Genomic DNA, 27,341 nt, shown 5'->3' on the forward strand with positions numbered 1-27,341 from the left:
TAATGGCTGCATGAAATTAGTATGGACCCGTGGAGTTTAGCTAACTACCAGGGTAACTTGTACGTGATAATTGCGATGACACTTTCCCGCTTGCATAGTAGGTTCCTACATGTCATTATGTGCCTCTGGAGATTAGATGTCAGATTTTGTGTTAGGAACCTTTGAGTTAGTATACTTTTAATATTCTTGTACTTATGGAGATTTGTGCTATGTAATTTTGATAGCTTGTTTGGGACTTGAAATTATCTCCTCAGCACGGTGGGAGTGGACCACTTAGGTACCACGTGGTCGGGTGGTAGTGTATTTTCCACTCTTATCATTTTGAGATTCATTGAGACATCATGGCTGATGTGTTCTTCATGATGGTGGATATGTATCCTTTTTCATTGATGATTAGCATATGTTAGATGATGTTATCTTATGCTTTTATTTGCATGTTAGATTACTTTCTACATATGATGTTGTATATATTAGGAGTGACATTCCTACTATGTTAGTACTGATGATCTCTTCGATGATTTGCAATGTTACGCACGTAGTGATGGCTAGGATCCACGATGGTCTATTGATGCTATTAACGATTGGGAGGAATCGTGCACTTAGTTTATCATGTTTGATCTTTATGATGGATGTATATGTCTTCTATGATGATGTATCATGTGTATCAAGTTATTATCTTTACTTTGATGTATCATGGATTAGAATAGGATGGTGTACCTTATTCTATATATGTATATTCTTGTGCCTATCATACCCTGTGACATGTATAGTGGATGATTGTGCATTCTAGAATGTAATTCAGAAAGGACATTTGTATATTGGATGTGTCATTATTATTTCATCAGGATGTTGTACTAGATGGATTCATGTATGTAATTCAATGTTAAGGGATCTTAAAGAATGTAATCTGTTATTTATGTTATGTTTATTTTCAGATGGATAATGCTATTGCTTCCGTTATTGTGCATAAGTTATATGTGGTGTTTACTTGCATTTAAAAAAAAAAAAAATTGCTACTAAACTTAGTGAAATTCTAGGTTAATTCTTTGGATCCCTTGGCAAGGCATTACATTTGGTATCAGAGCCCGAGTTTCTACATTGGGAGCTCTATGTATTTTGGAATAACTAGAACTTTGAACTATCAAGTGTAACTGTTCAATTTGAAAACTTGGTGAATTGAAACAGAACTTGAACTGTTACTTGTATATTTTTCATACTTCAACACTTAGTTTCAAAATTGGAAATTTTACTTAAACCTAGACATAGAACTGAACTTAGTACCTTGTACTATTGTAAGATGGTATCTAGGACTAGGTATTTTGTTAGAGGCCATGGTAGAGGCCGTGGACGTGGCAGAACTATCAGTGTCCATGGGTCTACCCATGAGGGATCGGCTCATGTAGAGAGTAGGGAAGAGCACTCTAGTAGGCAGCAGGAAGAGAGCTGTAGAGAGGACCAAGCTGAGTCTGAAGAGGTTGGTTTGAGACAGATGATGTAGACTATTCTGGAATGTCTACCTCCTATTCAAGAATAGCCCAAAGTGCATCAGACAGAACAAGAGCATAGACCTAGATCTAGAAGTCCTCGAAAGGATCGTCAGAGGTCCATTGTGTCCACTCAGATGAAGGATCTTTCAAGATCCAAGGTTAAGCCTTTCAATGGGCAAGGTTGTGGTAATGTGGCCGAGCAGTGGCTTATTTCCCTCAACAAGATTTTTTCCATTCAGGAGTTTTACAACAATGTTAAGGCAAGATTTGCGATCACTAATCTAGAGAATTTTGGGGCCACTTGGTGGACGATAGAGGAGAAGCTGGGAATTGATATGAGCAATGTTACATGGGAATTATTCCTAGAGAGTTTTCATGAACGATTCCTACCAAAGGAATGGAAATAGCAAAGGGCTAATGAATTTCATAATCTCAGACAGTATACTTTGTCAGTGACCAAGTATGAGCATAAGTTTTATGAGCTTATGCCTTTTTCAGGGTTCAGTGAAAATTTAGCTCAGTTGACACAACATTTTATTAGGGGTTTGAATAACCGTATTATTGGGGGAGTTAAGGTATTTGAGCCAAAAACCCTCAAGGATGCAGTGCATCGAGCTATCCTTGTTGATAAAAGTGTCAACCTTGGTCATGGTGGTTTTGTAGGAGCGCTAGCAGCATCAGGATCTAAAAGAAACTATAATTCAGGTGGTAACAAGAAGTTTTCTTTCCCTAAGGGGAAACAATATCAGTAGCAGTCTCAACAGACACAACAGCAGAAGGGCTCAAATTCTCAAGCTCAAGGTGGTGGAAAAGGTTCTAACACCAAGAACAACCACAATGCTCAACATAATAAACAGAATCAGTCTAATCAGCCAGCTCAGAGTAGCCAGTCTTTTGTGAGCAGGAACAGTTGCCAGCAATCAAATGTACCACCTATGGGAAGAGGTTCTGGCAAAAATACGGAATGCTTTTCATGTGGTCAAATTGGACATTATGCAGCTCAGTGTCCTCACCGAGCACCTCAATTTTCAGGACCTAGACCTACAGTTTCAAAGCCTACAATTGGTGATGCAAGTAGAGCTCATAGAGTTTTTGTAGCAGTTGATCAGCGTCAGGCAGATCATCGAGGAACAGTGGTTGAAACTATAGGTACTATTAGAAGTATATCTCTTTCAGTATTGTTTGATTCAGGAGCTACAGATTCATTTATTTCACCATCTATAGTTTCTAAGTGTAAGCTAGATGCGATGAAGCAAGATTGTGGTTGGCAAGTGGAACTAGCCTCAGGCATTAAGGTTTCCACAGATTTCGTAGTTCATAAGTGTGGGCTTAGTTTAGGAAGCTTCGATATGGTAGTGGATCTTCGAGTCATACCTCTTGGTTCCTATGATGTGGTTCTAGGCATGGATTGGCTTGGATCTCATAGAGCCAATATAGATTGTAGGAAGAAGATCATTTTGTGCCAAGATGACCAAGGGAATGATGTGCAGATAGTTGGGATACTGAGGTCTATATCTCTGCGGATGATTTCTACTATGCAAATGAAGCGAAGTTTCTGTAAGGGATGTCAGATATTTGCTATTATGGTAAATGATCTTGATGAGGAAGATCCTGTGAGGAAGACTTTGGATCACCCAATTTTGCAGGAGTAGGCGGATGTTTTTCCAAGTGAGATTCCAGGCATGCCTCCAAAGAGGGACATTGACTTCAGTATTAATCTGATTCCTGGAGCAAAGCCTATCTCTAAAGCTCCTTATCGCATGACTACACAGGAATTGGGTGAGCTACATCTTCAGCTAGAGGAACTTCTAGGCAAAGGGAGCATTCAACCTAGTGTATCACCATTGGGAGCTCCAGTGCTCTTTGTGAAGAAGAAAGACGGTTCTTTGTGCCTCTGTATTGACTACATATAGTTGAATAAGGTGACTATTAAGAATAGGTATCCTTTGCCTAGGATTGATGACTTATTTGATCAGATCAAGGGAGCTACAATATTCTCCAAGATTGATCTTAAGTCAGGATACCGCCAGCTTCGCATTAAGGAAGAAGATATTCACAAGATCACTTTTCGAACACGATATGGGCATTATGAGTTCACAGTGGTACCTTTTGGGTTGACTAATGCTCCATTGATTTTCATGAGTTTAATGAATGGTGTTTTTCGATCATATCTTGACAGGTTTATACTTGTGTTTCTTGATGACATATTGATATATTCTAAGACTCAGAAGGAGCATGAGGAACACCTATGGTTGGTATTGCAGTGTTTGAGGGACAATTAGCTTTATGCCACTGCAGCTAAGTGTGAATTATTCAAATCAGAGATTCAGTATTTAGGGCATGTTATTTTAGGTGATGGTATTTCAGTGGATCCTGCAAAGATTTAGGCGATAATAGATTGGCCGACATCGACTAATGTGTCAGAGATTCGTAGTTTCATGGCTTTAGCTGGTTATTATCGCAGATTTGTCCAGAACTTCTCTAGGATAGCACATCCTATCACTTCTCTTCAGAGGAAAGGAAAGAAGTTTGTGTGGACAGAGAAATGTGAGGAAGCTTTCCAGAAGCTCAAGGAGCTTTTGACCAGTGCACCGATTCTAGCCATACCTGATCCAGAAGGTGATTTCATGGTATGTACAGATGCTTCTCTTGAAGGGATTGGGGCAATCTTGATGCAGAATGGACGGGTGATTGCGTATGAATCACGTAAGCTCAAGGATCATGAGTTAAATTATCCTACACATGATCTTGAGTTAGCAGCAATAGTTCATGCTTTGACAAGGTGGAGACATTTCTTGTTGGGGCACAGATTTGAGCTACATAGTGATCATCATAGTCTTCAGTACATTTTTACTCAGCCTAATTTGAATGCTTGCCAGAGGAGATGGATGGAGTTTCTATGCGAGTATGATTTTGAGGTTAAGTACATTCAGGGTAAGGAGAATGTGGTGGTGGATGCTTTGAGTTGCAGGAGACATGTGGTATCATCGATGACCCTTAGTGTGGATTTGAGGAGTCGGATTCTTCAGGCACTTCCTATGGATTCCTGGTATCAGGAAGTGTGCAGAGACATTGATCCAGGAAGATCTTTGGAAGGTAAGTTTGCAGGTTACATTCGAGAGTCAGATGGTCTTTTGAGACATTTGGGGAGGATTTATGTGCCTTTTTTGGATGAGCTTCGCACCTTGATACTGGCAGAAGCCCATCGTACACCTTACTCAACAAATCCAAGTGTCAAAAAGATGCATGCTGATTTGAGACATTTTTTCTTTTGGTCTGGGATGAAGCGAGATATTGCTGATTTTGTGGCTAGGTGCCTTGAGTGTCAAAGAGTTAAGGCAGAACACCAGCACTTGGTTGGACTTTTGCAGCCAAATCTCATTCCTTCTTGGAAGTGGGATATCATCTCCATGGATTTTATTGTAGGATTGCCTATGACAGTTCGACGTCATGATGCTATCATGGTCATCGTTGATTGATTGATTAAGGTGGCACATTTTTCACCGATTAGGTCTTCCTACATAGCAACTTCTATAGCTAATGTCTTTATGCATGATATTGTGAGGTTACATGGTATTCCTAGAAAGATCATATCTGACAGGGATCCTGTATTCACATCTGCATTCTGGACATCGCTGCAGCATGAGCTTGGAGCGCAACTAAACTTTGGTTCGGCATATCATCCAAAGACAGATGGTCAGACAGAGAGGGTGAACCAGGTTTTGGAGGATATGCTATGGATAGGCAGACACATTGGGAGGACTATCTCTACCTAGTGGAGTTTTCTTACAACAATGGGTATCATAGTTCTATTGGCATGGCACCTTTTTAGGCATTATATCATTGTCCTTGTCGTACACCATTGAGTTGGGATAGTCTTGAGGATCGCATCCTATTGGGTCCTAAGATGCTTCATGATATGGAACAAAAGGTAGTGTGTATCTATGAGTACTTGACTACGGCACAGGATAGGCAGAAAAAGTATGTCGATGCTCATAGGACTGATAAGTAGTTTGTTGTGGGTGATAAGGTTTTCTTGAGAGTGCGACCGCAAAAGAGTTTGATATGATACGGAAAGGGTTCTAAGCTAGTGCCTCATTTTGTGGGACCATTCAAGATTTTAGAGAAGATTGGCCCGGTTGCTTACCGTCTTGCTCTATCGCCCAGCCTAGCTCGCATTCATGATATTTTCCATGTTTTAGTGCTTAGGCAGTATATTCCTGATATTGTACATGTTCTTGATTGGAATGCGTTGCAGGTAGAGGACGGGTAGCTAGCTTTGGAGCCGGTTCGTATTCTAGAATAGCAAGGGTTGACCCTCAGGGGTCGAACCATCGAGCAGGTAAGGGTCCAATGGGACCCTACTGATGATTCTTCAGCTACTTGGGAGGATGCAGCTAGATTGAGGGAGTTATATCCCTACTTGTTTGTAGGCTTCTAGGAGTAAGCCTAACCCAAGGGGGGGTGGATGTAGTGCCTACCCTTGTTCACATCTTTTCTGAACATTGATGCTATTATTATCAGACTTTGATAGACTAGTTTTATGTTGATGGATTAGTGGTATTGTTTTGACACTATCAGACATTATGTTATGGATTTAGTGGTTATATGATGGGATCATTTAGATTTTACATTTCATGCAAACATGATGATCATTATACTATTTTCAGTTATTATTGATGATTAGATGGATGGTTTATTATCTTATGTGTTTTATTATGGATACTTACCCCATACTTGCATGTGTATGGTGTGCGTGTTTTCTTATTGTATGGCATTTCTAATGTGGTTAAGGAAGGGAGTCGTAGTCACCTGCTTAGTCGGGTCTACACGATGCACCACTTCCTGCCATTGTCTGTTTAGCTTAGCATTATATATATTGTATGTACATGCATGGTTTTTTTGCACGTTGCAGGTACCGGGTATCGACTTCCTTGAATTGCCAGGATAAGCGTACCCTATTATACTATCTCAATGATAAGAGAAGGGAGATAAATTCTCAAGTCCAAATCCCAAACCCTTAAACCATTTGTCCTAGTGAGTTAGGACAAGAATCAGAGTTGAGTACCAACCGTCGGATGACATATTTCATGATTGTGATGTGAATATCAGGATTTAACTGTGTGATTTTTGAGTCAAACTCGATGACCCATGTTTCATGAGTAGTGATTCAACATGAATCCATCTCTCATGAGAATAAATGGAACACTTAGCACTCATTGGATCTAGGTGATGCTCACAGGGGTGAAGCACCGGGACTTCCCGGGAGGTCACCCATCCCAGTACTACTCCAGCCTGAGCGCGCTTAACTACAGAGTTTCCTCCATAGTTAAACCCAAAGCTTGCAACCCCATTTGCAAAACCTTCACCAAGTGTTGTGCCTTATGAACCATTCATTAGAAAGCCCCTTAAGCTTATCAATTGATAAGTAGGAGATGATTTCCACAGCTAGTCAAATTGTGATGTGAATATCAGGATTTAACTGTGTGATTTTTGAGTCAAACTCGATGACCCATGTTTCATGAGTAGTGATTCAACATGAATCCATCTCTCATGAGAATAAATGGAACACTTAGCACTCATTGGATCTAGGTGATGCTCACAGGGGTGAAGCACCGGGACTTCCCGGGAGGTCACCCATCCCAGTACTACTCCAGCCTGAGCGCGCTTAACTACAGAGTTTCCTCCATAGTTAAACCCAAAGCTTGCAACCCCATTTGCAAAACCTTCACCAAGTGTTGTGCCTTATGAACCATTCATTAGAAAGCCCCTTAAGCTTATCAATTGATAAGTAGGAGATGATTTCCACAGCTAGTCAAATTGTGATGTGAATATCAGGATTTAACTGTGTGATTTTTGAGTCAAACTCGATGACCCATGTTTCATGAGTAGTGATTCAACATGAATCCATCTCTCATGAGAATAAATGGAACACTTAGCACTCATTGGATCTAGGTGATGCTCACAGGGGTGAAGCACCGGGACTTCCCGGGAGGTCACCCATCCCAGTACTACTCCAGCCTGAGCGCGCTTAACTACAGAGTTTCCTCCATAGTTAAACCCAAAGCTTGCAACCCCATTTGCAAAACCTTCACCAAGTGTTGTGCCTTATGAACCATTCATTAGAAGTCCCGGTGCTTCACCCCTGTGAGCATCACCTAGATCCAATGAGTGCTAAGTGTTCCATTTATTCTCATGAGAGATGGATTCATGTTGAATCACTACTCATGAAACATGGGTCATCGAGTTTGACTCAAAAATCACACAGTTAAATCCTGATATTCACATCACAATTTGACTAGCTGTGGAAATCATCTCCTACTTATCAATTGATAAGCTTAAGGGGCTTTCTAATGAATGGTTCATAAGGCACAACACTTGGTGAAGGTTTTGCAAATGGGGTTGCAAGCTTTGGGTTTAACTATGGAGGAAACTCTGTAGTTAAGCGCGCTCAGGCTGGAGTAGTACTGGGATGGGTGACCTCCCGGGAAGTCCCGGTGCTTCACCCCTGTGAGCATCACCTAGATCCAATGAGTGCTAAGTGTTCCATTTATTCTCATGAGAGATGGATTCATGTTGAATCACTACTCATGAAACATGGGTCATCGAGTTTGACTCAAAAATCACACAGTTAAATCCTGATATTCACATCACAATTTGACTAGCTGTGGAAATCATCTCCTACTTATCAATATTTCATGATTTTTAACCCTTTAGACTGATTTTGTATGATTTGTTCTATGATGGGTTTTCATATTTTATCTTGGAGGTCTATGGTGAATTTTCTATTAATTAAGTCTTAATAAATGGATTTAATTTTTAAATTAATTATTTCAAAAAATTAATATAAAATATCATGTTATTTGATATTTTGATTATAATTAATTAAATGAGAATTATTGAGGAAAATGAATTAAATAAAAGAAAATTAGAAATTAAAATTATTAATAATAATAAAATAATAATAAAGTAATAAATAAATAATAATAATAAAAGTTATAAAGATTAAAATGGAAATTATAAACATTTAAATAAAAATTATATAAAAGTGAATTGGAGTTATAAGCTTGCATGGGAATTAACACACTTTTCTATTTCTCATGTGTCAACAACACGGGGGTTAGTGCATTAATTAAGCGCATGGTGTCTACAACCATATGGCTCATCTTGAAGGTTGGAAAAGACCCATGCTTAGTTGGTGACACCTTCCAGCTATTTCTAGAAACATTCTAGAGGTTTCTTGAGAGCTCTTTATATTCAGGTATCCCTAGAAGCTTAGACATAATGTTTGGAGTGCAATTGGAGCATTGGAGGATTCGAGAATTCTGAAGAAGGGAGCTTGCTCTGTGGGTTTTCTGAGGAAGAGCGAATTAGCATCAGAATCTGGGTAGATTCTTGTGATTTTACTTATGCTATTTCTGCATCTTGCATTCCTTGTCTTCTTCATGTCTTCCATATGTCTTCTGAGGAATTTCATATTTTTATTGTATGCATTCTCAATAGGGGCAATTGAATTTCTATGGAAATCTTTATATGCATAGATCTGAAAGAAAATGGGGCTAGGGTTTAAATTCATAGCCAAACCTATTAGATTATTTATTGGATAAATTTGAAGATCAAAGATTTAAAGAAAAATTCTGAAAATTAGAATTTCCAAGTAAACTATGTATATTCTTGAATCTGCATACACATATACGTATATATCATTATATACATATATATATGTATGTGTTCCGATGGTGATAAACTCTGCGTGTGTGTGTGTGTATATATATATATACACACACACACACACGGACACATATATATATACATATATATACCCATATATATATATATATACATACATATGTATATATACATATATAGTAATCGAATGTCAAATTACGATAGAGTTTCATGTCAATAGTATTTCATATCGCATGAGAACGTTTTTATAAAAAATGTTATTGAAAATTGCATTAAAAAAATATATATATATATGATGTTGGGCGGGTATTATATACTCCACCCACCGGAGGCTTGTGAGATCGCAGGGTACCTGCGACCGCAATGTACCTGCGATCCGCAGTGTACTTGCGGTGCGGATGTATTGGGCCGCACGATTTTAAAATCGCATTGCGATTTGAGTTTGGTTTTAAATTATATAAAGTTTTCTTTGCAACGTTATTTCATATGAGATTTGGATATGAATCTCAATTTTGTTGCAATATCATTAATTATTAAATGTTATTATATATATATATATACATACATATATATATATATATACATACATATATATATATATATACATACATATATATATATATATATATATATATATGTATGTATGTATATATATATATATATGTATGTATATATATATATATATGTATGTATATATATATATATATATATTTATGTATGTATATATATATATATCTATATATATATATATATATTTATGTATGTATATATATATATATCTATATATATATATATATATATGTATATAAGTATATATGTATATATAATTAATTATAAATGAATATTATAAAGTTCTAAATTAATGGATCACTCTCTTAATGATTTAAAATATTGATATTGAGCTTGTCAATTATGAAGAGATATTAATAATTAATTTAATTAAACTCAGTTTAATTAAGATTAGTTATTAGAATATATAATCGAAGTTTTGATTCATTGAGAATGTCAATTTTCAAACAATGTTATATAAACAAAATATTATTAGATCAATTAGAAAATTGAGTCTAATAGTTTTGAGGAGAAACTTTTATCTATCAAACAAATACATGGGTTAGGAAAAACGTGAAACTTCTCCACTTAATATAATTTGGAAAAAACGTAAACTGAGACTTTTAAATTCAAATTTGAAAACTTAGCAAAACCGAAACATGTGTTTACATTGTGTATTCTTTATGCTATTGTTTTGGGTTTTGGGTTGACTAGTGTTGACCAGTATAGGATGTCTACTAGAGGCTTGGGGGTTATGTGATTGTGATGTCATGATGATGTTTTAATCTCGATCTTTATAAACCCAACCATGGTTTGTGATGGAATGCTCTATATATTGGATGTGATTACTGATTATTATAGTTGAGATTCTTGTGTATGAGACTCTTGACCTAACCATTATTTTGGTCATCGATCAGTTATCCTTGATTATTTTCTAGTCGCCATGATGGGACTGAGATGTGGATTTATTCTTGATGATGTCATGTTGTGACATGTTTGACTCAACCATTTTTGGAGTCTTCGATCAATATGATTGAGATATATATTTTGGTTATTGAGAACCATTGGATATTTGATTATTAGTGACACTTCAATTGCCAATAGAGAGCTGTTGTGTTCATGATTTTCTATGGATGTTAGCTCATGGAGATTTGATGCTTTTATGCATATTTGATGATTTTATGGATTATCTTTTGTGATTTTGAGATTTATGAGTCCATGAGCATTAGGGTAGGATATCTGCATGTAGTGACGGGAAGTGGCTTGCAATGGGGGCCGAGGCCCTAAGAGGCTGCCAGGGTAACTCATTGTAAGTTGGATTAATAAGTGATAACATTCACACCTAATACTAACTGAATGAACCTAAAAAGATAAGTGTTTTTTTCTCGCCTATGCCTTGAGCGCTTGTACAGGCTAGGATGGGAGTAGTGAGATGCATGGTTGTGACCTTGCATTTTGTAGTATGCCTCGTCAGTATGAGAGGATACTAGTGGCCGCATGAAATCAGTATGGACCTGTGGAGTTTAGCTAACTACCAGGGTAACTTGTACGTGATAATTGCAATGACACTTTCCTGCTTGCATAGTAGGTTCCTACATGTCATTGTGTGCCTTTGGAGATTACATGTCAGATTTTGTGTTAGGAACCTTTGAGTTAGTATACTTTTAGGATTCCTTGACTTATGGAGATTTGTGCTATGTGATTTTGATAGCCTGTTTGGGACTTGAAATTATCTCCTCAGCACGGTGGGAGTGGACCACTTAGGTACCACATGGTCGGGTGGTAGTGTATTTTCCACTCTTATCATTTTGAGATTCATTAAGACATCATGGCTGATGCATTCTTCATGATGGTGGATATGTATCCTTTTTCATTGATGATTAGCATATGTTAGATGATGTTATCTTATGCTTTTATTTGCATGTTAGATTACTTTCTACATATGATTTTGTATATATTAGGAGTGACATTCCTACTATGTTAGTACCAATGATCTCTTTGGTGATTTGGAATGTTACACATGGAGGGATGGCTAAGATCCACGATGGTCTAATGATGCTATTAACGGTTGGGAGGAACCGTGCACTTAGTTTATCATGTTTGATCTTTATGATGGATGTATATGTCTTCTATGATGATGTATCATGTGTATCAAGTGATTATCTTTACTTTGATGTATCATGGATTAGAATAGGATGATGTACCTTATTCTATATATGTATATTCTTGTGCCTATCATACCTTGTGACATGTATAGTGGATGATTGTGCATTCTGGAATGTAATTCAGAAAGGACATTTGTATATTGGATGTATTATTATTATTTCATGAGGATGTTGTACTAGATGGATTCATGTATGTAATTCAATGTTAAGGGATCTTAAAGAATGTAATCTGTTATTTATGTTATGTTTATTTTTAGATGGATAATGCTATTGCTTCCGTTATTGTGCATAAGTTATATGTGGTGTTTACTTGCATTAAAAAAAAAAAAAGCTACTAAACTTAGTGAAATTCTAGGTTAATTCTTTGGATCCCTTGGCGGGGCATTACACACATCACAACAAGGAAAACAACCTTCCTTTATACCATATCCTCAAAATATTTCCTTGAGTCAACCTTGAGGATTTCTCAGTTAACTATAAGATGATCTCATTAATATATTACAAAACATTACATCTTTTCATAATTACAAATCACTGTCAACTCACAATCTTTACAAATTTTCACACATACAACCACTAACCTTGTGCACTTTTTGATGTCATTAGCTGATTATCTACTATCATTTTCTAATTGTTCTTGTCACGATTATATCACAATTAAGAGATACAATCCAAACATTAGAAACCACTTATTAGGTACTATGTCTGCGTACTATCTTTTGTGATTCATGAATAAATTTTGCATGTATCTGACTCCCTCTATTCACACTTATCCACTTTATTAGGACACAATGTGAAATACATCCTCAACCACACTTGACCTGATTATCAATACACAATATATATGACCTTGTGCTCTATTTTCTACTCTGCTAGTCTTTATAGAAATAATACTATGTTGACATCAATGACAAACATTGTCATGAATGCAATAGGTTAATCATGTAAATAGTCTCTTTAACACTTTAGATACTCCTCCAAAGTTATACCATCAACATTCATGCTAACAACCTTCCTCTTTGGCATTGATGGCAACATAGATGAAAAAGATCGATGTTGCAAGAATATAAAATCCAACTCTGTTGTTGCTTCTTTTCTCTTCTTTTCAAATCCTCCTCATTAATCAAATCTGAAACTCATTAGAACATTTCTCTATTCATGCTTTCTCGTTCTTATAATTGATATCAGTTGTTCACATTTAAGTTTGTAGGAACAACTAAATTTATTTGCGTTTCTTCATTCATACATGGATGGTCATGTGTTTTCACACTTCTCCCCCATTGATATAAGTCAATGTTTTCTCCTCATTGATACCAATAAATTCATGAACAATTCTCCCCCTTACATACATCTCCCACATACTACCAAAAGATGATTTTCATGTTATCATTTCCCCCATTGAAGTCAATGAGAAAGGATTCATTATGTCAATCATTTTCTCAAAGTCTTTAACTAGCTCAAGTGTCCAAATACATTGTTCTATATCAAATACCAAGAGTCCTTGATGACTCTGCTCATCATAGATACTCCCTAATATAGGAAGCATCAATATTTAGTCCAATATTGTTATGTACCACTGGATTGATGTAGTTTCTACATCATCTACTCAAAATTAGGCATGGGCATAACCCCAAGCATACCTTGCAAATACTCAAATATCTTTAGGTAAAGGCTTAGTAAAGATATCAACAATATTCTCTTTTGTACTCACATACTCTAATTTGATCTCTTTCTTTATAATTTTCTCTCTCAAAACATGATACTTAATAGATATATGCTTAGTCTTAGAATGAAGCACAAGATTATTAATCATACTTAACGTACTTGTGTTATCACAATGTGTGATAATAGGTTTTGAAATTATATCCCAAATTCATTTAGCATCTGCTTTATCCACATGATCTGATTACAATTATTTGTTGTTGCTACATACTCTACTTTTGCTATACTCTATGAAATACAATCCTATTTCTTGCTTAGCTAATAAATTAATCTTCCTCCAATAAAAAATGCTCCACCACTAGTGCTCTTTCTGTCATCCATATTGCCTATCCAATCTACATCGATATATATACATAAAGTGAAATCACTTGATCTATCATACCATAAATAAAAATTAGGTGTATGCTTCAAATATCTAAATATTCTCTTTACTGCTTCACAATGTGCTTCCCTAGGATCAACTTGAAAAATAAAACAAAATTCCTCATATACTTTGTTTCTTGTCATTACTCCTTTTTCTTTGCTTCCAATAATCTGATCAGCAATGTAATTATTTGTCAAATTCATGTTTGATGTAGGTGTTGTTGTTTCAACTCTTACTTCTTCTCTAGGTTCAGATCTTTGTTGTTCTCTCTAATCAACAACTTGAACAACATTCTACAAATAATTTTTAGTCTCAAAGAAAACTTCAATATTCTCTCTAATAGGTTTACATTTATCTTCTTCTTCATCAATAATAGTTACTAAAGTTGTTTCTTTTGTTACTTCCTCTTTCTCAACCAATTCATGCTCATTATCTTTATCATTTTTATCATTCAAGAATCTTTTCATACTCGCTTCAAATTCTTCATCATAATTAGAAAGATAATCCTTTCTAGTTTTCCTTAATGTCTTAGGACATCTAGATAAAAAATGACCAAATTATTTACATCCAACAACCACAATTTTTCATACCTTTTGGCTCTCTTTTCATAAGTAGAGAAATTCCTTCTTTGATCTTCTTGTCTTGTTTGGATCTAGTTTTATATTTAATTGTGCTTACATTAATAGGTTTATTCTTTTGTATGCAACAAAAAGATTTTGGATCTAGAAACTCAATCTTTTGTTCTGAACATAGTTTTGATATCTCACCAAGGAACTCCATTTTCTAAATATTAAAATTAGCTCCATCATACTTAGGACTTCCTTTACTGAGGTAACCTACCATTGATATCCTTAAGATGTTAATATTTTTCTTCAAGGAACCGATGCTCTAATACCAATTGTTAGAAAGTAAAATCCACCAGAATAATTCTTTTTTTTTGTTTTTTGTGGGGGGGTGCAGGGGTGAACCAGTTATCCAAATATTAAAACATTTATCAACCTTATTAAATCTTAACAATATGAGCAATATAATCCATAACCATAAGAAGATACTCATACACAATAACACCAAATATGTTGACGAAGGGAGGGATGAGATAACTAGGGCCAAAGGCATTCCCAGGTATTCAAACCGCCTATGAGAGTAAGCATAGCGAAAAGAAAACACCAAATAACAACAACCACAGGTGATAGAGGAAAAAATGTTTTCATAGATTTATCAAAATAATACATGCCCAACTGTACAAGGCCTTATGGGTTAAGGCCAACATTAAAATTCTAATTCAACCCACAATGATCAAACTTCTACCTCCTTCACTTACTTTCTAAAACTCTAAAAAAGACCCATTTAAATACATGCATGACCACAAGTTGGCCTGTTGCAAATACAACAAAATAAATTATTATATTAAATGATAAAACAATCCACATTCATCTCTCAACAAATACTTATCACAAAATTAAATGCAAAGGTCATCTCCAAATAGAAACTACGTATAGAAAACTTGGCAACCGAAGGTCAAAACAAAATGATGCAACTCAAAAAACTCAGCAACCAAAGGAATTCAACAACCACTCTGAACTTGGCAACCACTCTGACTTGGCGACTAAATTATAACTCAGCAGCAATTGTGAACTCAACAAAAATAGAGGACTCGGCAATCCAAGACATTGCAACTTGGTAGCAACTAAGAAACTCGATAAATATGCAAGATAGAAATGCAACCCTAGATGCTCTTGCATCAAACAACTGGGGTTGAAAGAAATGATTCCTCTGAATTTTTGAGACATCAGAACCTGAACTGAATCCAACTCAAACTGGGAAAACCATGTAGCATCTTCAACTAGTTTGTTCTTTTACTTTACCAAATACTCATAGTAATATTTTCCTCTTGTTATCTTACCAACTCATTGATCTAGTATATGTTCAACCTTTTCAATCTACTTCTTAGGATAATTATCTAACATAACAACTTCATCATTTGACTCATGATATTTGTAAAAATCAACAATATTGAATATAAGAGATATATCCATGTCATTAGATAGCTCAACTCATAAGCATTACCACTATCAAACTTTGTCATCTTTAACTTATTGTATGTTCCAATAGGAAATCCTCCTTTGTTTAAATGAACAATCACCTCATCACCAAATTCATGAACATGATGTCTTGTATACTTATTGACATTCTTCTTATAGTTTAGATTACTTTGTTCCAATCTCAATTTTACTTCCTCATGCAAAGCAAAATAGCAACCTCTTCTCTTGCAACACTTCTCTTCTCTTCACGAGTAGTATCTGTTAAATTTGATATCCCTTTAGGTTGTATTCTAGTAACAATCTAAGAATGTGTCTTTCCTATACTCTTATTTACAAAATTATTATATGCAAATTTAGCTTGTGCTAATACCATCTCCCAATTATGCAGTTTGTCTCCAACTAAACATCTCAACAAATTTCCTAAGCTTTTGTTCACAACCTCTATTTGTCCATCTGTATGTGGATGGAAAGTAGAACTAAACTTCAACTCAATACCCATCTTCTTCTACAAAGTCTTCCAAAAGTAACCAACAAACTTACTGTCTCTCATAGAAATAATACTTCTAGGTAATCCATGCAATCTACCAATCTCTTTGAAGAAAATCTTAGCAACATGCTCAACATCTAATGTCTTCTTACAAGGTATGAAATGAGCCATTTTAAAAAATCTATCCACAACAACAAGTATAGAATCACATCCCTTCACTGTCTTAGGCAATCCAAGAATAAAATCCATACCGATGTCACTCCAAGGTTTCCTAGGAACAAAAATAAGTTTATACAAACCAATATTTTGACTTACTCCTCTTGCAACTTGATAAACTCCACAACTCTTTACAAAATTTTGAACATCCTTGTACATATAAGGCCAATAATACTTATCTTTCAATGAACTCAATGTCTTATCAATTCCAAAATGTCTAGCCAATCTACCACTATGATTTTCCTTAATCAAATTTAATCTCATAGAAATCTTAGGAATACACAATTGAATACCCTTAAAAAACATACCTACTTGAATAAAATATTCATCAAACTTACTTGGTTGTTCTATCAAACTAGGTGCTCTGCACTCTCTCCACATTTTTGAAAATTTAGGATCAATATCATACAACTCCTTCATCTCATCAATACCAAGAACTTCAACCTTCATCTCAGTCAGCAAAGAATGTCTTCTATTCAATGCATCAGAAACTCAGCTAGTGACTCCACTTTTATGCTTAATCACAAATGTTAAACTCTACAAGTAATCAACCTATTTCATATGTCTTTGATCCAACTTATGTTGACTTCCAAATTATTGTAATGCTTTATAATAAGTATACAACACAAACTACTAAGAAATCAAATAATGTCTCCACTTCTTCAATTCTTGAACAATAGTATAAAACTCTTGATCATACACATAATATTTCCTTTTAGCATCATTCAACTTCTCACTAAAGAAAGAAAAAGGTTTACCTTCTTGACTTGATATAGCTCCTATTGCACTACCACTTGCATCACATTTAGCTTGAAATACCTTATTAAAATCAGGGAAAGGTAATATAGGTAACTCAACAAACTTTTGTTTCAAAGTCCCAAAACTATTATCAACTCCATATTTCCACTTGAATTCCTTTTTATCTCCTCTCATTGCCTAAGTCATAGCATTACACACAAAACTAAAATTCCTTATAAACTTCTTCTAAAAACTAGCCAAACTATGAAATGATCTTACCTCACCCACATTCTAAGGTGTAGGTCATTCTAAAATTTCTTTAACCTTCTTAGGATCCATCTCCAAACCATTAGCCGAAATAAAAAAATCTCAAACAAACAATCTCTTCTTGCATAAAAGAACACTTCTTCAGATTAATCATCAACTTTTCTTCTTTCAATCTCTGCAATACTTATCCAACATGCTCAAGATGTTCTTCCTTAGTCTTACTGAATATCGGACAGGGGCTAGGCTTTACATCGACCCATGGTAGTGCAAGGGCCCACAACTAATAAATTGATAGTTCTCAAATTCTAGTTTTCCAAGGGCCTTTTGACTTCAGAGGTGGGCACCATAGTAGCTATTGAATACTTCATTAAATGGGTTGAAATTATCCAACTCTACTACTACAAGAAAATAGGTTAATTACATCATTTATTGCTATTGTTGTATGAACTTTTCTCCAATATTCCTTATTCAAGAATGAGAAATTGTTTGCTCATTGATAATCCTAGATTGAAAAGAGATCCACCTTTCTTTCTAAACCATTCTTCTTCCATTGTTTAGTTGTATATCACCTTGTGCAATATAGGAGCGATTTACCTAGTTATTGCAATTTTTTTAAAGCCTTAGATCTTGAGTCTCCAAGGGAATAATATATATGGAGGTAGACTAGATCCTCTTTCAACAACCTTTCTTCCCTTGTAGTTCTAGAAATTAGCTACAATCACCACCTAACTAGTTAGATTACTCCATCTCTGTGTCATCTTTTAACAATAGACTAACTTCAATTAAGTCATAATTGTCAGGAATAATTCTAAAGTCTATTTCAAAGCTAACCAATTTAGAAGAATTTTCACTTCACTCCAACAGATTGAGAAAAAATATATCATTGTAGCTATTCTACAATCTAATCAGGCTTCAAGTTTTGGCCCTTAAATTGTATGTAGAATTTGTTGCCTCATAGGATTGTCTAGTCTGGGTTCCCTAGACTTTCCCAAATTGGCATTCTTGCACTTAACATTAGTACTACTATAGTGATACATGATAGCAAAGGTGGCTCGTCCAATAGGTCACTGAATGCTGACACCTAAGTCATTTAGTTCTCAACCAGGGTAGTCTTCCTTGGTTTCAACTATTTAGCTGGGTTGTCCCCAAGTTGATATTTTAATAGTTGTACTTGTTTGAGTTTACACACTTTTTGAATAAACTCATGTTCCAATTATTTGCACATTTTTTGGTTTCCCTCCATTTTATGTTTATGGCCCTTTACGCAGCTGGTTCTTTGCTATTGTACATTATGTACTCCCTATAACGTACATGTGGTCATCCATGCAAAATAATATATTTAATCTATTTCTTTCTTGTCATGCATAAAAAAATTGAAGATACAAAGTAACCATAATTGCCTATAGTAAGAAATGCTATACTTGGGATTCTTGCTTTGTTGGTATCATTTCGGATTTCCTTTTTCTTATCACAGTTATTCATTACCAAAAAGGTGAAAACACTAAAAATGGCCATCATCAAGTTTTGAATATGTTTTACCTATATCACATAATCACACCAAATTCACATGATGAAATGGAATAATACAATGTAAGCATGCATTCTAAATTTGCAGTTATAAGGAAAGGACTATTAAAGAAAGATAGAGCTTAATATGTATGGCTTTGCTAATTGCTTAATTATAACTATTAATTGTCAAAAGTTTACTGAGTGACAACTTGCAATTTAAGTAGCAAGAGTGGATATGATATGGGACCCAGGACAATTGTGATGAGAGATTTCTCACCTTCTAAGGAGAATAGAAAACCTAACAATTCTTGTGGCATGGAGCACCATAAACTCTGATATAAAATGCATTAGCTTCTTTGTACACAATATTCATTTTATCTTACTACCACATCTTAATTGGTTTAGAGTTTATTCGTTAAATCACTTCTTTTTTGGTAGTCTTCTTGAAATTCAAGATAAATGAATGGAAATGGCATGTAGTATGAGTTGCTTAGGATATAAAGTTATACCTTCATTAGTAATATCAATGCACCAACACAATTTAAGCTTCTTAGAAGTAGTAGGGAATATCTAATACAAACACAATGAAAACATAATCCAAATTTGGAAAGAAAAATAACAAGTTGTTTAAAATTGGAACCTTCACCATTCTCAGATATATGAAGCATTTGGTAGAGAGCTATTTACCTTTGGCGAGACAAACTTCATTTCATTTGTGCTTGCACTTAGGCATTGGGATTCGCAAGAAAGCAAACTTTCTTAGGTTCAAAAAATAAATATAATCAACCAACAAGTTTTTTTCTTAATTTTTTACAAAATGTAATTAAATATGGGGTTACCAGGCAGCTTCCATAAGAGCATATACAGATCAATGCCTTGATAAAATGGATAAAATTAATAGAACTAAATAGACATGAATAAGTAGAGGTACTAAAATAAAAATATAACAGTCAATTGCAAATTTATTACTTTGATTTTAAATCCTTATAATTCGCTTGGATGAGACATATCTGAAAGCAAATAGAAATATGTAGGAAAAATCTCACTTGTTACAATAAAGAAAACATATTAACAAAAATTGTCACCAAAACAAAATTATGTAGCCTATCTAAGTCAGTATAACATTAAGTTTGTTTACATAAAGCTTCACTTGATGGAATGAGACTTTGTCATGCAAAAGCTGGAGAAAATAACAGACCCAACTTTCATTCTCAGTGCACCATAAAAAAGAAGGAAAAATAACAAACTAACGGTGAATTCCATATAGATCAAATCAAATTCCAAGCAAAAAGAACCAAAGTAGATGAAATTGTGAGATGAGATCTGATGTAGAATTTTTTATTCTATACCTAAACAATAAGATCTTATATAAAGTTATTTATTCCATCCCATTGTTCAACAGGCAATGCATTCCATTGATATTTGATAACTCCTTCGAGAACCTTGAGCCACATCAATGAACCCAACATATTTATAAAGTTTCAAAAGTTGTCAACTAAAGTAACACCACTTTATAGAGAGCCAACTAAAGTAACACCACTTGACTCTGCTCTCAATTTTCCATTGCACTTAGTCTACAATGCTTGCTATCATAATAGCCTCAATAACATTAAGGAAACAAGAACAAAATTATGCAGCAATTGATGGTTTAGATCTAGTAGAAAGGCGAGATGATGTTTTCTTCTTGGCCAAGCTCTCACTTCTACGTTCATGTTGTTCTTTCAACCTTGAAGCTAGCAGCTTTTGATTCAGCTACCTCAAACTTTGCCTTGACAATTTTCTTTTTCTTCTTAGCTATTCTATGGTTCTTCCTTTGCAATCAAAAAATCAATTTTACATTAATATATCTCCAAGGTGGGTTCCTTAGTTTGCCTATCTAATGCAACTTATATTAAGGTCTTGCAATGTAGAAGGCAAGATGCTGACTAGATATTTTAGGTAACAACATTTAGGAAATCTTCCTTTGTATTTTTGGGATCTTTCTAATCTTTCTTTTCTCAATCTTTCAAACAACAAGCTAGAATTTTTTCTACCCCAAAAGATATCCAATATTTTTCATATTGTGGACTTCCATAGAAATAGATTATACGATTTTTTTTTCATACTATGGATTCATATGCCTTAGATCTATCAAAAGGATTCATGGGGTCTATTGCTGCAACAAATAACATATTTTTTATTCTATCATTGTTAGGGAATAATGCGAGTGGAGAAATTCCAAGGTTTAGACGTACACTTCTAAAATCCAAATGATTCTAAATTTTTAGTGAAGATTTTGAACTTGTCAAAGAATAAGCTAATGTGAAGATTTTGAACTTGTCAAAGAACAAGCTAATGGTATGACTCCTACCAGCATTGGGATTTGATCCAACATAAGAGTTTTAAATTAAGCTCTAAATATTTTGCAAAGGGAGATTTCAAAGGAGCTAGGAAATCTAAAAGCTCTTTGTCCACTAAGATTTTATAAGATAGTGTTCCTTCATCAATTCTTAACATTATTAATCTCCAAGTTCTTGACCTGTGAAATAAACATTTTGAGGGTAGCATTCTTATTTGGATTTAAAAATTGATATATTTAAGAATTCTCAACTTGGCTTCTAATAAGTTCGAAGGAAACATTCTATCTCATCTGGTCAAATTGCAAAATCTTCAAATTTTAGATTTATCCAAAAATAATTTATTAGGGAATATTCCTCAAGATGTAAGAAAAATATATGTTATGCTCAATCATTTGAATGGTAATAATGTACAACAAACCTATGATAGTATTTCTTTTGAAGCAGAAGGCTTTGACCACTTTCTCTAATATGTGGATAAAAGGAAGGAATCTAAACTACAAGAAGACATTCACTTTAGTCATGTTCATCAATCTTCTAGGTAATATTCCTCTAAAATTTGGACTCCTCGAGGGTTTGATTTCTTTGAACATATCAAAAAATAATATGAATGACTCAATCCCAAAATCTCTTGGAGCATGACACAATTTTGTGAGAGATGACTGTAGTTTGTTTTATGCATCATCATGATCTTTAAGTTTCAATCAAATTTTTATTGCATTCACAAATGTCTTAATACTTATTTATTGTTGATAACTACATTCTTATAACCAACCATTGTTTGGTAAACTACTACATTTTCGAAAACGTATTTAGGCAACAGGCATAGACTTTCTTGATAGAAGACTTTGCACATTATAATGTTCTCATGTATTGATGAAACTTTCTTTCCTTAGGCACATGTTGTAGGTTACATTGGTTATTAGTTTTATGTATTATACATATTTATGCATAATTGTTGGTAGTTTATAGTGTATATTTCATAATAAGTTATCAATTGTTGATAGTCTACACATCTTATGAACCACTCATTGTTTGAGCCATTTTTCTTGTTGAAGCATTCTAAGGAAATAATGATAGACTTTCTTGAGGCAAGACTTTGCATATTATAAAAAAAAAATTCAATCTTTCAAATTTGAGCCTAAGGATTGATGACTTTTCTCTTCTTAGGTACATCAGGTAGGTTTAATTGACTATTCTGTTTATATGCCCTTTTAAGGTGGTTTTGTGATACATTTTTTTAACATATAATCATTGATAGTATGAACATGTATGTGTAGACTATCAAATTTGGAAGCACCATGCAAAACATATCACATAAATTTTCTAAAAATGTGCATATAAAGATGTATGAGACAATCAATTATTGATCAAATAGAAGTAAGATGTCAAAAAAATTGTTATTTTAAGGACAACATTTTTAGGTAAACTTCAACAACATAACAGGCATCTATAAAAGAAAAGTGAGGTTTTCAAGTCACTGATAAGAGAGATTCATGACATTGACTATAATTATTAATGGCATCATTCTTAGAGTGACAACTAACACTAAAATATAAAAGTGTATTTGAACGCTAATTGAATTTGAACACAAAAAAATTGAACAAAAATTATGAGAAGCGTAGGGCTATAGTAGGGTTTGGTATCATCTCTTGAAGTTTTTACTGCTGATTGGTGAAGGGTTTTATATTGTTGAATATTATTTCTATATTGTATCAATCAAATATAGAACTTTAAATCAATCTAAAAGATATATGCTCATCACTATTTCTGATGTTCATCAATTTTGTGTATGTGATGATCCACTTTTTTATCCAAATGATGGCTTGATATAATGGCCAGTCTGAAGTTTTTTATTGTTGTTTCTAATATTTAATCTTATTTCTTATGTGTTCTATTTAAGATCATCCTTTCTGATTAGGATATATGCACATGCAATCTTGATTTCTTACCAATGGTGGATTACTTCCACCCTCCTTGGTTGCTGTAAGGCTCTTGGAGTCCTCAGTATGCTACTAAAATAAGGTTTGATAACTAAGTCCAAATATTCATGTTACTTTGGGTTTCAATTTAAATGTCTCAAAAATTTTCAAGAATTAATGAAAGTTTCTAAAGCCAATTTGTTTATGGTCATTTAAACTCATTCTATTTTATGTTAATATTAGGATTCAATGGAATTTATAGAAGCGGAAAGTACCATTTGACTTTGTGTTTTTTTTTTTTTTTGAAGTGTAACTTGCATTTCTTGGAAGTGTTCCACAACATAGAAATCCTTCAACAAAATTATCCAGGCTAGACAATTGGTAACTTCTTTTCTTTCTAGGGAAGATTGTAATTGACAAAATTTAAGACCTTTATAAATACTGTAATGAAGCTTTTAATGATATGATTTCTCATTGCATAAGTGGATTATTGAAACAAAAAGACCAAAATATTGTGTGTTTTCATTTGGGTGGCTTTGAAGATTAAATGTTTTCATCTATGAAGCGTATTAAAAGCTAAGGATTTGGAGTGACTCTATCATTTCATTTTTTTCCAGATGTTGTTCAAACCATATAATGCAATCTCATCTATAAAGCATATTAATAGCTAAGGATTTGGAGTGACTTGTATACAAATCATTTTTTGTCATTCATTATATGGTTTGAACAAGTGTGGAAAAAAATTAGATTTTTATTATGAATTTTATGTTCACCAATTTATGCCAAACTAATTAGCAAAGATTTGGTGCTCTGAGTTGCAGCAATTTTAAGAAAAAACCTAACTTTTAATCACCATATCTTAAATGAATTTTGTAATGCCTCACTAAACATAATTGAAAGAATAGAAAACAAAGAACAAATACCATAAACACAATAATACAAGTACATATACACAGATTGAACCATTCTCAATCTGAAATCCTCAATAAGAAATATAATATCATCCAAATATGTTTCCATAATGATGTTGTTACAAATCGAGTTCAGTACAATAATGTTGTACAACATCATTTCTAAACACTTATGTCCAACATAGGGACCCTAATGTTGTTTCAAATAGTAACTTCAACAGTCATCTTTGGTTACTTGCTAAACAATCTTGAAGCACCTGAAAACCACATAGAATGAAACAAACATAGAAAGGGGGCTCAGTACACACTGAGTTGAAAAGCATAATCCACCTGCATACATGTTATATTTAAACATATACGTATCCATAATGTAGTCATCTGATTCACTTAACATAGTGCAGTTTTAAAATTAATTTGCAAGAAGTAAACATTTACTTAACAAAGAAAAATTAAACTCGCACTAAGAATAACCCATAAATGAAGCATATATATACTAAGGTTTCATCGTTATGGCACTAAGATTATGCATCCATGTATGGTATGCTCATAGTCAACACATAATGGTATTCTCTATTATACTTGTCAATGACAGAATAAAGATATGCCTTGTTCTCCGTACTTAACCATATAGGTTTAAGTCATAGGTAAGGCCAATTATCTTTTATATGTAATTAACCCACCCAATTCATTTTTAAAGTTATCACTGAATTAATTAACTGAATAGGATAAACCAAATTTAGCCACCCTGATATATGTTCATCACAACTATTTTTAAAATACACATCAAGCAGATTTGCAAAAGAATGTTCATGCAACAGATATAAACCAGTATACAACATGATTCTACATCCTTTAATCTATTTGAAACATATCTTATACTACCAATTTCAAAAGTAACTTAGGTTACCATAACAACAAGAGCATACTATAATATTAAAATCACATAAATATAATCAAACTAACATGTCACTTTAATTATATTTCCAATAATACAGTTAAGCTGACATATCACTTTAATGATATCTACCAATCTTAATACTATACCATTGTCCCTTGCTGTCGTAATAAACTAATTAATCTTTCCAAAATGACTAAGATAATAAAATTATATTAAATATGATATTCTTGTTCAATCTAAAAATTCTTATCAAACATATATCATTATGCCATCTTTTCCATTGAAATCAAATTTCCAATGCATAAATAAACTGCCAACGAATATGAATGCAAGTAAATAGTAGATTGCAATTACAGAATGAAAGAATTCTATTTTGAAGCATTTTATTTTAAAACATCATATATATATATATATGTGTGTGTGTGTGTGTGTGTGTGCGTGTGTGTGTGTGTGTTTATGAATTACTTCATTTTAACAGACATATTTCAAAATGTCCAAATTTTGACAATTTTAACATCAGATCAATAACCATGCTAGTGTTTATTCAGCTATACATATGAATATCCAACGATAAGTTTTATTATTATTTTTTCTTTTAAAAGAACATCTCGTAAACTAAACCACTTAAATTTACACAACTATTTTACAATATCATTTTGAACTATAACCGGATCAAGATAATTACAAATTCGAAATCAAATCATATTGCCATCTTCATAGATGTTGCTTTACAAAAGATAATTATCGTAATAAATATTATGCTATCATAAAATAAATTACACTATGTTTACATTTGAAGATTACTGTTTGAAAAAATGACAATGCTTATCTATGCAACCAACTACTACGATTTTGATGTTCTCATTGGTCTATTATTGTTCATATACATATATAAAAGCTGTAACATAGGTTTCAACAAAACACCATTTCATTTAAGGTTTGTTGTGAACTACTATAGTAAACTTTAAACCATAGAACAATCTACACAACACATCTATGTGTATGTGATATGTTTCATGTAACAGAGTTTTTGTTAAACACATTATATACCTGCCGTGAATAATGATATTGACCGCTTTATGACTAACACATTATGAAACCTCTATCACTTGCTATGTTCGACACAATACATCCACTTATGATTTCAATCAAAAACAGGATGACAAATCTACCATGTCTCATATAATCAATAGCAAATCAAAAACTATGGTTTACTATATCACGCATACATACCATTCGATGAAATGTCTCAGATCTAAACTAAGGAAATTAACATTATAATGTTTCAGGTTAACCATTTGACAAAAAGCCTCGACTCTCGACTGTGATCTTGAGCTCATATTTAAAGTAAACCCAAGACTGAGGCTATGCCTCTTACATAAGTATAGTTCAAGTGAGCTCTGCTACATGGGTACTCACAGAGTATGATAAAAGTTTTTTTTAACAATAAAACACTTATATGCTATAATACAATCCGCCATCATGCTATCTTTCATGAACATGAATTTCTCACACAGCTCGATTCTTCGAGTATAAAAGAAACTATAACCCATTTCGTAAAAACTAACACAAGTATATACATATCAAGAAATTGTTCTTTAATAATCAGACCGAGATCAAAAGTAAAACTCACAACATCAAACACAAAGAAGAACACACATACAGATCCTCAAATTTATATAAAACTTGAAATGGAAAGACCCATTTTAAACAATAAATACACCTTACCCACAACCAAACATGAATATTTATAGAGCTCGGCACCTCCAAATGTCCAGACCTACGAATACCCATACTTGGGTATCGATAAGTATGTATTTTAAAACACAAATCTCATATTTCCTTCAACAACTAACACTACAAAGTAGTAAAAGATTTAAGTTAGAAAATGCCCCCTACCTCAGATTACTAAAGGTAAAATGCACAACACAATATTGGCTCTGCACTAAAACTTGATGTTGAAGCCGAAATGAAAAGAATTCCAAACCACACTTCCCAATCGAATACTGACCAATAGGTATGAAATTTCGCAGAGAAAG

This window comes from Cupressus sempervirens, chromosome 9 (assembly GCF_028749045.1).
Source record: "Cupressus sempervirens isolate cs-2001-9-10 chromosome 9, ASM2874904v1, whole genome shotgun sequence".
Taxonomy (NCBI): domain Eukaryota; kingdom Viridiplantae; phylum Streptophyta; class Pinopsida; order Cupressales; family Cupressaceae; genus Cupressus; species Cupressus sempervirens.